We start from the raw sequence: 12755 nt of genomic DNA, 5'->3' as shown, positions 1-12755 counted from the left end.
CCTCACGATCTCTCATTTACTGTCTCATCCTCCGTTGTTCAAGACACACTGTAATTTCTTCCACAGACTAGGGGGAAGAGTATCCACCCATGAACAGTATCATAGATTAAATAAAAAAATGTTGGAGACTTTAATTGAAAATTTGATATGATAGAACATTATGGATTGAGAGAATTGGGAACCATTAAAATTAAATCTATGCATAACAGTTGTGTGATTCATTTATTACATTAACATTTACTTTCTAAAAATATTAATATATTTTAACATTCATTCATTTTTTTTTCAACTTAGTCCTTTTATTAATTCGGGGTCGCTACAGTGGAATGAACCGCCAACTTATCCAGCCCGTTTTATGCAGCGGATGCCCTTCCAGCTGCAAACCTATCTCTGGGAAACATCCATACACACTCACAAACTACGGACAAATTACAATTCACATGTACCATCTGTCTTTGGACTGTGGGGTAACTGGAGCACCCGAAAGAAACCCACGCGAATGCAGGGAGAACAAGTAAACTCCACACAGAAACGCCAACTGACCCGACCAAGGCTCAAACCAGCAACCTTCTTGCTGTGAGGCGACAGCACTACCTACTGAGCCACTGCATCGCCCTCATTTTAACATTATTATATATTATAATAATTTATATAGTATTCGATATACTACAATACATATACTAAATACATAAAGATTCTAGATTCTGCTCTTCTATTTGACAAACAGGTAAATGCAGTAATAAAATCTTATTTTTTGTACCGGAGAATATTAGCCAAAGTGAAAGGCTTTTTGGACTCGTGCAGAATTTGAGAGATTAATCCATGCCTTTGTATCATCACGCATGGACTACTGTAACTCAGTTTATAAGGGTATCGGCCAATCTTATATAAATCGTCTTCAAGTGGTCCAAAATGCAGTCGCTAGGCTTCTTACTGGCACCTGCAAGTTTGAACACATTACTTCTATCCTGTGCTATCTAAATTGGTTGCTGATATGTTTTAGAATTGAGTTACAAAATGTAATGTATCCTTTTAAGGTATAAAATGGCTAGACTCATCTGGCAGATGTTTAAGTCATTGAACCAGAAAATACTAGTCATTCCCAGATCGAAATTAAAGAAAAAAGGAGATTGAGCTTTCTTTGTGGTAGGTGCCAAAATGTGGAACGGGCTACCTATTTTGAAATTGAGCTTTGAAATTGGTAAAAAAAAAAATTAATCCTACTGTACCTATCTGGTGTCTTGTTATTTGTCATTGATGCTGTGTTTTATACATACAGTTGAATTCAGAAGTACCCATTTATATATATATATATATATATATATATATATATATATATATATATATATATATATATATATATATATATATATATATAAGATAATCTGATGAAGGTGTTTCATCTGTTTCAAAGAAAAATTGTTATCAAGCATCAAAAGAATAATGCTTTAAATTTTGTTATATTTCGAATGTGTCCTAACTGCACAGTAAATTATACATTTAACTTATAATACAATACTTGCTAATAGTACATTTGACCAACATTTAAAATGCAATAAACATTTACCACAGGTAATTTCAAAAATAATTAACGTATATTATAATTACCTGTGGCATCAAGGTGGCGCAGTGGGTAGCACGATCACCTCACAGCAGGAAGGTTGCTGATTCGAGCCCTAGCTGGGTCAGTTGCCATTTCTGTGTGGAGTTTGCATGTTCTTCCTGCGTTTGCGTGGGTTCACTCCTCCCACACAGTCCAAAGACATGCGCTATAGGTGAATTGAATAAGCCGTAGTGTATATGAATGCAAGAGAGTATGGTTGTTTCCCAGTGTTGGGTTGCGGCTGGATGGGCATCTGCTGTGTAAAACAAGTGCTGAATAAGTTGGCAGTTCAATGCGCTGTGGCGACCCGTCAACCCTGATTAATAATAGGACTATGCCAAAAAGAAAACTAAAAAATTAATGAAAGATTGAATATTCACTTATCTAGAGGATAGTTCACCAACAAATTAAAATCTACTCACTGTTTAATCACCCATAAGTGGTTTGTAACTTTTATGAGTTTCTTTTTTCTGTTGCACATTCATTAATATATTTAAAGAAAGCTGAAAGAAAACCTGTAACCATTGACCTCCATAGAAGGAAAAACAAACACCATGCAAGTTAATAGTTACAGCTTTTGCATTCAAAAAAGAAAGAAACTCAAACATGTGAGTAAATGATGAGTAAAATGTTAACAACGTTTTGTGAAACATCCCTTTAAGGTCAGAACATATTTCATTTTTATTAGTCAACCTGAATAATGAATATTTCACCATTCTATTGACATCGTATTTTCAGAAAAGCCATTTAAAAGACTTTTTATAACAAAATTTAAAACATTATAACAGTATACAGACCAGCCTATCTGGTCTCCAAACATAAACTCGTAAACTATAATCTATTACCTTAAATTAATAAAAGCTAATGAAATTAAATGGTATAAACACTTGAATGTTCACTGCGGAGAGTTTTGTTGACGGTACAGCTTGTACAGTCTGTTGACGGTAAAGTATTGCATAATTTCATTGACTGGAAACAGCAGTGGTGTGCTGTAATGCACAACTGAACGTCATTTATCCAGAAAAAAAAATAAATAAATAAATAAACTAACACGGTATAAAACCGCAGGAGTAGGAAACAGCAAGTGGGATGCCATAAGGAGCACTGGCTGACACGAATCGTGTGTTGTGTGATGCTCGGGACGCAGTGAAACCGGTCTTTAGAGGGTTAAATTTCACTTTGAGGGGGAGTTACCGAATCTGCAGTAACATCGGAGCGCATTCCAGAGAGCTGCCAACATCCCGGGAATAAGACCTTCAGCGTCAACATCTCACAGCCACATCACGGGAATATACCGCACTACCGGCCACGCGTCGACTGTCTCGTCAAGCCGCGTTTTCTCCGCCGGTTCGGAGTATGCGAGCTCCGCTTACTGTCTCCACGTAGGTGAGTACTATCACGTTTTCCTTGAACGAATACTGTGTCAGAAAACCTAACAATTTTGGTATTATTATGGACCCCGTGCTTTAAGAGGCCGTTACATGTATATAATGTATTAGGTTATTATTTAATTTATTTATCTGTTTCCATTCACTGCAGCAGAAGCTCATACTGTCTAAAGTCCTCATGCCTGTCGCTGTACCGCCTTACAGGATTTTTACAGATTAACAGTACAGTGAAAACATGCTATTTTAGCCTATATAAATGTAAAATTGTGGGTTTCAATAAAAGTCATCTAATTAACTGACCATTGAGTCATCGGTATATTACTAAAACATCAAGTTTAACAGGTATATAGAAGAGATATCTTTCATTAGGGTCTGTGTCTAACATATCGCAGACCTTTTTTGTTTGCAAATAGGACCTGTTGGTTCTCGTGACAAATGCGCTGCAAAAGAGCTTGATAGGACCCTGATGTTGGCTGCTGGTCTGACCTATATTCACAGATGTTTGCATTCAACAGTGACCACATCCAATATCAAACAGCATCATGTTGACACCACACTCAATGGCATTTATCTAGTAAATAGCTTCCCTATGGTAGACCTTAAATAAAACACAAAAAAAGAAAGAATAGCATTATTAGAATTTTAATTCATTTGACGAGATCCAGAAACATTTAGAGCTCATCTGTGTCTTTTTTAAAGATTGATTTACTACAAATTGTGTAAGGTGTGATCACATTTGGTAGATTTGGTTCAATAAAAACAAAGTTAATTTGTGATTGTTTTGTTGGTGCTGTTTATTTGAATAGTTGTCAAACAAGACCCCTCAAAACATCCAAATTTGAACTCTGGGTCAGCTAAAATATGAAATCAACACAAAAACCAAAAGTATCTCTAAAAATGACAGTGTTTAAGAGTCCTTTTACTGTGTTACTGTGACAGTGTTTAAGTGTCCTTTTACTAGTTACAATGTTGCCCATTAAAATTCAATACAAGCATTAAAATACAATTACAAAATACAAAGAAGATTCAATACATCGATCTTTTCGCAGCAGGTCTTTATTTGTTTATTTGCAATATTCTCGACTGATAAAAATGCCATCACAATTTCATTCATTTAACTAAGTTCTTTGACAAAATATAAAGCATACATATACATATACAGTGGCCTGAAGAGAAGCCATCTCATCTGAGAAAGTTGAGAGTCATCCCTCAGCATCCTTCAATGTTCTTCTCTTATATTATAACTCATATTGGTACCATTATTTGCTTATAATTATAATAAGCATCTAGTTCATAAATTATCAAAATATTCATTGAGCGCATTCTTCAACCTTTTCTTGTACTTTTATATGGAGTAATTTACTGCTATCAACAAGTTTATTAGATTTGTGTGATTTAATGATTATTTGAAGTGAGATTCGTGTTTATTTTCTAACTTAAAATGCTGTTTTAGGTTCTGCAGAAGTGCTGTAAATCATGTCTTAATCCACCACACTCATCAACAGCCCCCATATAATCCAATTAGTAGTTGTTCTGCTTTAAAAATGAGTGTGAATGTTAAGCAAAACAGGAACAAATGGAACTTTTTAAATTTAGAATAAAAATAAAAACTCACTTAAATAATTCTGATTCAATATTTTCCCAATAAACATAATTTCTACAACGTTTTTTTTACACTTCCCAGACGAACCACGGGAGTCCTGAGAGTGATAATGACCTCATATGTAGATATGTATATAGTAGGAGCTTAAATAATAGTTCTCATTATTTACAGCAAACACATCGTTGGAGTGCTGTGCTATTTTAACTAGCTTTGGTGAGTCCATATACTTGTGGTTGCAGGTATGATCTCAGTTCAAGGGAATGTTTGTCATTAACTCCCGGTTGATCTTTATGGCAGTGCAAGTCTTGGAAACCCTAAGCCTTTAAGCGTCAGGACTGCTGAAGTAAAAGTGATGAGAGGACAAGAGTAATTTCAGTCACTTTAGCAGTACCATTTCTTCCTTTCCATGCATGGCATTTTCATCCCGTTTACTTCACCATCCCCCATGGTACTTTTAGAGGAGGAAATGCCACAGTAAATACGTTCCTGTTCCTTTTACAAAGCTGGAAATGCAGAGTGAACATGTAACCTTCTTTTACTGGCCTGACTTTGATGCAGGCAGAAAATAAAAGCCTGTTTGAAACGTTGAACGAAAGTGTCTTTGTTCCCCACATTGGTCATGGACAGATGCTTTCCATCTTACCGAACACAGAAAATGTGCTTTTACTTAAGTAGTGTAAATGACTTTACCAAGGACATGGAGCCAACACCGTGTTTTACAGTTTTAGAATGTGAATTGCCGTTTTGAAATGATGCTGGCTATGACTCGCGTCAGGACATTCTTCTTTCTCCTGTTGGTACAATGTGTGCTGCTTTACTGGAACCAGATGTTGGCACTCAGCGCAGTTTCTCTTCTGTCCTCCATTCTGAACTCTTCAAATGCTATCAGCACCTTTTCCTCCTCCTTCTCGGTTCATCAAAGACCAGCATATTTAAGTGGAGAATCCAAAAACAAAGGCGACTTTCCATCACTTTGAACCTTTATAAGATTCCTCTCCGCTGACTCTGCTGTTTTTCTTGTTTCGGTGACATTTTATTGCACAAAAGGGACCGCTATTGTATTTCATCGTAGACATATATAGGTCAGTAGAGAAGTCATGGCTGTTTTTATGTGTAGAGTGGTATTTCACTGTGGTGGCCACATGCTGAGGTAAGTGACCTTTGCCCTAAGAATTTGTTTGTACTGCACTTTCCCCTCTGCTAAAAAAAAGAAATTCAGATTTTTCATTGATTCTATAGTAGAGAAAAAAATAAAACGTGGTGCAGTGTGTCAGCTATAGAAGTATTTGATTTTTGTATATCTACTACAGTAGGTCTAGTATTTTAAAGAGACAGTTCATCCGAAAAAGTGTATTTACCTCATGTTCTTCCAAACTGTAATATGCAACAATATATACCAATACACACACACACACACACACAAACACACACACACACACACACACACACACACACACACACACACACACACACACACACACACACACACACACACACACACACACACACACACACAGTTGAAGTCAGAATTATTAAACCCCATTTGACTTTTCTTTTCTTTTTAATTATTTTACATATGATGTTTAACAGAGCAAATAATATTTCACACTATGGCAAAGATAAAATAAATGAGTTATTAGAGATGAGTTATTAAAACTATTATGTTTATAAATGTGTTGAAAAAATCTCAATTAAACAAAAATTAGGGGAAAAAATAAAAAGGGGGGCTAATAATTCAGCTGGGCTAATAATTCTGACTTCAACTATATGTATATATATTTTTTTTCTTTTAATGAATCTTTCCAATTATTTTATAAAACAGCTTATGGTTGAAGTCAAAATTGACAGTTTTTGCCTTGCCTACTTAACATAATATGGTAGTCTTTAAATTGACCCAGCAAGCAAACAACATCATAAGACGTGACTATTAGGTTAGATTTAGGTCATGATGTCAGTTGACCAAAATTCAATGTCTAGTCAGCATCTAAGGACAGCTTTATTTTGATGTCCAATAACAATGTCAAATTACGTTGATATTTATGATTACAGGTTGTGTTGAAAAGTGACCAAAATCCAACGTCTGATAGATCTCATAGTGGTAATGTCCACACAACGTCAAGGTGTAACATAATTAGATGTTAATATTTGGTTGGTTTTAGGTTGATTTTAGGTTGAACATTGACGTCAGCCTGACGTCGGAACCCGATTTCCATTTCTAAACAAAATCCAATGTCCCCATGACATTGGGGTACATTGGGGTACAACTTCAATATGATGACATGTTGACGTCCTGTGCCTGCAGGGGAACTTTAAGCTGAATACACGTACTGTATCTTGCAAAAGAAGTGGAAAAATATTATGTACTGTCTTCATGGCAAAGACAGAAATGATTTATTAGATATTAGTTATTAAAAGGATTGTTTAAATTGTGTTGGGAAAAATCTCTCCATTAAGAAACACTTGTGAATATTTTTAAAAGAATGAAAATTTTACAGAAGGGTAAATCATTTTGATTTCAACTGTATATAGCTTTGATATGATTTATTTATGGTATTTGCATCTAATTAAAATGATGACAAATGTGATTTTATTTACATAGAAAACATATTTAATTCAAGTAAATGGTCTACTTTAATATTGTACAAAAATATTATGCTAAAACAAAAAAGTTAATATTATATATATAGTTATATATATTTTATTGTTTTGTGAGTGTTTTAACATGTGTCTAAATGATTCTTGTTTTAAGTTTGTCTGAAAATATTTTTGTGTCTGTTTTTTTTTTTGTATAATTCCATGGAAAAGTTACAAAGAAAGACATTTTATTAGATGACTTCTGTTAATCATTTTCATAATAATATAAAATATTAAGAAACAAACACAATACAATTAAGCAGGACACCTTCTGATGCGTGTTTAAAAAAATTTATTGAAGCTATGTGCAGTATTTATGGAACAACTAGAGGGACACTGACTGCCCTGTTACATGAGGCTTTGACCCACAACAGGACAAACTTTTGACGACTATATTATTCATTACAGAATCCATGGGACTCATAGGTCGCCATACTGCAGAATTTAGACGTTTAGCCTTCACTGAAACACTCTGTTTTGCTTTTTCTACCACTACACACAGTTTAGGTTTACAAATAATATACTTCAATCTTGTGTAAGAACACTGTGTTCAAGGTTTGTGTATAAAACAAAAGTATTTAGTCTGTTCATGCAGAAATCCCGTGGCTTACCGCACCGTTTGTCCTCAATTCAATCCATTACACATCATTTCAGCAAAGGTTGAATCAAAAAGCTTACAGTACATGCTGGTCTCCTACCTCGAGATGAAGTTAATTACAGTGAGAATAGAGAATTTACCTTTGCTTAGTGTTCCATAAAGAGTTTGTTGTGTCACTATGAACTCAGGATCTGGGCTGTTTATATACTACACATTTTATAATGCCTCTTTTGTAGCAGGTCTGAAACACCTGAACGACCACACAAACAGAGGGCTAAAATTATGGTTTACAGCATTTTTTAAATGTTTTTACTTTTATAACACTCCACTTACCATGGGACCTCATGCTGGGACCTCAAGATTAACTGTGTAATTATTTCCTGTAAGAAAATATTGCGCAACCTCTAACCTTCATGTTAGGTCAGGAATTAATAAACAGGGTCTGTCTTCTGGTAACATTTGTAGCTCAGGCCGTTAAAAGAAGGGATTGCTTTCCTAAAAATTTAAATTTGCTTTTAATTTACTCTTTCTGAGGCCAATCAAAATGTTGGTGACCTTTTTCAGTGTAACATTAAAGAAGGTTTTTAGCTAAAACTGTCCTTGGTGATTCATAAAATGTGAGTTAAAGGGTTAGTTCTGCCAAAAATGAAAATTCGAATTACTCACCCTCATGTTCTCTCAAACCCCTGAAATCTCTGTTCAGCATCAGGATGCAAATTAAGATATTTTGGATTAAATCCGAGAGTTCTCACATCCTTCATTGACAGCAACGGTCCTGACTTGTTCAAGCTAGAAAAATAACAAAATAATTCTCCAAACAGACCATAAGGCTTTGGTACTTGAAGACTTTTGTGCACACATAAAACAAAAACAACTTTATTCAACATTTTTTCAATCTTTTTTTCAAAACTCCTGACTGTCAGTATGTAGTGCACATTCACGAGGGTGTGCTCTTAATGCGTGTCCTTAGGAAGTCACACGTGGGCATCTGGGGTGTACATCAGTGTACAGTTCTGGTGAATATACTGACACCGAGGAGAAGAAATAGTCTATATTAAGGAGTTTGTTTGTTTTTTTGGTATTCTTCTGGACCATTGCTGTCTATAGAGGATGAGAGAGCTCTCAGATTTCATCTAAACTATTTTAATTTGTGTTCTGAAGATAAAAGAATGTGTCAGGGGATTGGAATGGCATGAGGATACGTAATTATTGACATAATTTAAATGTTTATGTGAACTGACCCTTTAACGTCAACTAGAAAGTTGAGAGTAAAAAATAAAATATATAGGCAAGGCAAGTTTATTCATATAGCACATTTCATAAACAATGGTAATTTAAAGTGCTTTACATAAACATGAAAAAAAGACAGATATAAGAAAATTAAAACCAAGACCATAAATGATTAAGCACAGATTAAAATGTGTCAAAACAGGTCTTAAAACAATGAAAACGAAAAGAAAGACACAATAGTGCGATCTGTTTGACGAAGCACAGTGCCTGTTTAGTAAAGGCACAGCTAAACAAATGTGTTTAAAGTCTTGATTTGAATGTGCCTAATGTTGTACACAGACAAACTGCATACTTGTGACCCTTGATGATACATTGAGAAGTGAGCATTTTAAACATTATTACTTTTCATGTACTACAGCCTTGGAAAATGTGTGATGTCCAGTATGTGAACAAATTCTTGTTGGTGTGGATTCAGTATTAAAATTTTACTGTATTAGTATATTCTTGCCTGCATCTATTTTATGTCAACAAGTTGTTTTGGGTAACACTTTATTTTGATGGTCCATTTTAGTATTAGTAGACTGTCTGCTTAGTATCTGTTGATGCTGCTCCTTCAGCCGACATTTAACTCACTATAAGAAACTTTTCAAGTAAATGTCAACTTACACTAACCCTATCCCCAACTTAACAGTCTACTTATAATCTACTGAGAATTAGTTGGCATGTAGATGCAATGTAACTTTAATTCAACAAACGGACCATCAAAATAAAGTGTGACCTGTATTTGTCTTAATATAAATTAAAACGTAAGTTACTTCTCTGATGAAATCTGAGTCTTTATCATCATTACTCCAGTATTCACTATTCAGTGTACATTCTTCTTCTTCAGAAATCCATTAGACATGCAGATTTGTTTCTCAGTAAACATTTCCCAGGTAGCAAAGAATTCTGGCCCAGATTTGGCATAATTCTGGCACAGCAGGCATTCACTGGCATACAGCATGTGAGCCAAACATGGCCCTGGTTTGGCAGTGGTGGCACCGTATTTAAGGTGGAACAAAATACTTGGGCCAGATGTAAAATGTAGTATTTGGCCCAGATGTTAATAATTGATATGTGGGCCATGTAAGTTTGACCTATCTTGACCCACATTTAAAATACATTTTTATTATTTTCAAATTAAGAAAAATAATTCTACCAATCAGGTGGCTTCGAGAAAAAGGACTCCCCAAACATGCCTAAAACACAATGATTCATGGGTTTATCAATTTCACTGCAGTGGTGACACACCAACATACCTGTCTGGCTAAGTTATGGGTAAATAACTTGGCTAAGAGTTGGCCCGGATGTGGTCCCTGTTTGGCCCTTGTCTAGAAGTCAGACTTGGTCCAGTAATGTACCGTAATTCACTGCAGCATGGGGCCTAAGCAAAAACTGATTGTGTGGGCAAGAGCAGGGCCAGAGATATTTTGTTATTTGGGTTGTAATTATCATATATATATATATATATATATATATATATATATATATATATATATATATATATATATATATATATATATATATATATATATATATATATATATATATAAATATACCACGGTTTTACAGTATCAGAGTATTGTGATCACTGCTCTAAAATAAATTCTTTTTAAATGTCTGGGTAAAAAACCAACAACTCCCCTACCACTGAACACAATATACTATATTTTAGAAAACTCTTATAACATTTTGGAGCAGTGAACGTGTGCGGCTAAATAATTAGAATCAATCATTGACTTCTGCTGTCTTTATTAGTTTAACAAACACAGATTACTTTACAACACAGAAAAAAAAAAACTTTACACAGACTGTAGGAACGGTATCACAGAACATTTTTGTGGTTTTAAAACCTTTTCCAAACCATGGTAAACCTTGAAACTGGTTATTGTCCCATGCCTAGTTGAAATAGTATATAATACATGTATAGCTCTTCTTTTTTTAGATTCTTTTCATCATTATAGATATATATATATATTTTTAAATCAGCTTTTGCTGCCTAATATATTCATCTCTTTCAAAATTACATCACACTCAATACTAATTAGGTTGATTTTGCTTCAGATTCTCAGTGTAATCAATCCCTCCTTTTGAAAGAGAATCGTAATTGTTTAACATTTCATCTTCTGAGGCTTTGTGTGCAGTGTGCGGCTTGCCTCATTTTGTTTGATTATGTGTCTTGGATGATGGATTGTGTGTTTGCTGTGCAAAGCCAGCCTGTAAGTGCAGCGCTATGAAAAGGGTTGCCCATACCTGTCAAGGGTTGCCGTGACAACCATGGCAATCCGAAGCCACGAGGGTCACACAATAATTGGCCAACCGCATGTTACATCTGAATTGCAAAATGATACCAGAATCAATATCATTATCACCTTAGCCTCCTGCTCTGTGATCGGCTTCTGCTCTGATCTCCATCTTCAGACACTTCATTATCCTCAGCCTGTGACCGACTGGCTCTGAAATGTGGAGGTGTTCTGAGGCCATTAAATACATTGATTGATCCTGCGTGTGGCACGAGTACAATCAGGCCTTTGTTGCCAGTGCCCTGCGTGTTCCTGCTAGTTATCCAGTGTCCTGTTGACAACTGACAACACACCCCTGGAGATTGTGTCTGTCCAGAGTGTTTACCTCAGATTCTTGGCATTGAGCTGAGAAGGAAGTGTCTTGGCTTTCCTTTTTTTATGTGCATGTTTACTTGGGAAGTTAAAATGAAGAGTTGTTCACCTAAAAATGGAAATTTGCTGTTGATTTACTCACCGATCAAGATGTACAGTTATTTATATTTTTCAGTGAAATTGTTTGATGATTAGTTAAATGTAATTTAGAGGGGTGGTCCACTATGAAATCATATTTTAAATTTTAGTTGATGTGTAATGTAGCTGTGTGAACATAAACAACATCACTAAATGTAAGATGCTCAAAGTTCAATGCAAAGGGAGACCTTGGCTTCTACAGAGTTAGATTAGCAAAGCCTACAAAAAACGAAGTTAGGGAACTACAAAAAAATACATCCACGTTAGATCACAAACACTTCAGGTTACGTGCATTCACCTTGTGCGGACACCCCGCGCAGGTAAGGGGCATGGCCAGAGGTGCTGTAATGTTATAGCAGAGAAAGCTAAAATTTGTCCAGATGCTGCTATTTCCACAGAGCTTGTTCTGTTTCTGTATTTGGGCTTTTAAAGGACACAACACAAAGAGAGAAGCACTTACAGTTTAATTGTAATTATGTTCCAGAGTATTATAAATATATATATAGCTACCATTTGACAAAGCACACCTTCCAGAATCTCCCCCTGTTTAGCGCTGAATTTGGCTAAAAACTCCTCAAAGAAGGAGCAGCACCAACCATAATAGACGAAGCTGTGGATTGTGATCCACAACCTGTAAGTGTTTTTATTTGTAAAATTGATCAATGAGATGCACAGTTTCTACCATTAACAGCATGTTGTAGCAAGGACATAAACAAGGATTTTTAACAACCGGAAATGCTGTTTGGCATGTTAACAATTTAGCTACAAATTCATATTTATCAGTCAAACTGCTGCAAACACACACAATCTTCACCAGCACTGCAGTGTCTTTCTATCACTTTTGGCAACTATTTTCAATGAAAAAGCGCTAAGCTCTGCCCAAAAAGTCGCTAGATTATGTCATCTG

General features: G+C 35.3%; 1 protein-coding gene across 4 annotated transcripts in view; it reads left to right on the top strand.

Annotated features, from left to right (window-relative positions):
• Positions 1-2841: 2841 nt before the first annotated feature.
• Positions 2842-12755, top strand: part of si:ch211-204c21.1 — a 65403-nt gene continuing 55489 nt past the window's right edge. For all 4 annotated transcript variants that reach the window (XR_015491563.1, XM_087253958.1, XM_087253957.1 and 1 more), the window contains exon 1: positions 2842-2989. The gene's annotated coding sequence lies outside the window, so the exon portion shown is untranslated. The remainder of the gene's footprint in view (positions 2990-12755) is intronic.

Source organism: Danio rerio, chromosome 5, assembly GCF_052040795.2.
Source record: "Danio rerio strain M-AB ecotype USA chromosome 5, GRCz13ab, whole genome shotgun sequence".
NCBI classification, from domain to species: Eukaryota; Metazoa; Chordata; class Actinopteri; order Cypriniformes; family Danionidae; genus Danio; species Danio rerio.
This window is presented reverse-complemented; position numbering and strand designations above follow the sequence as displayed.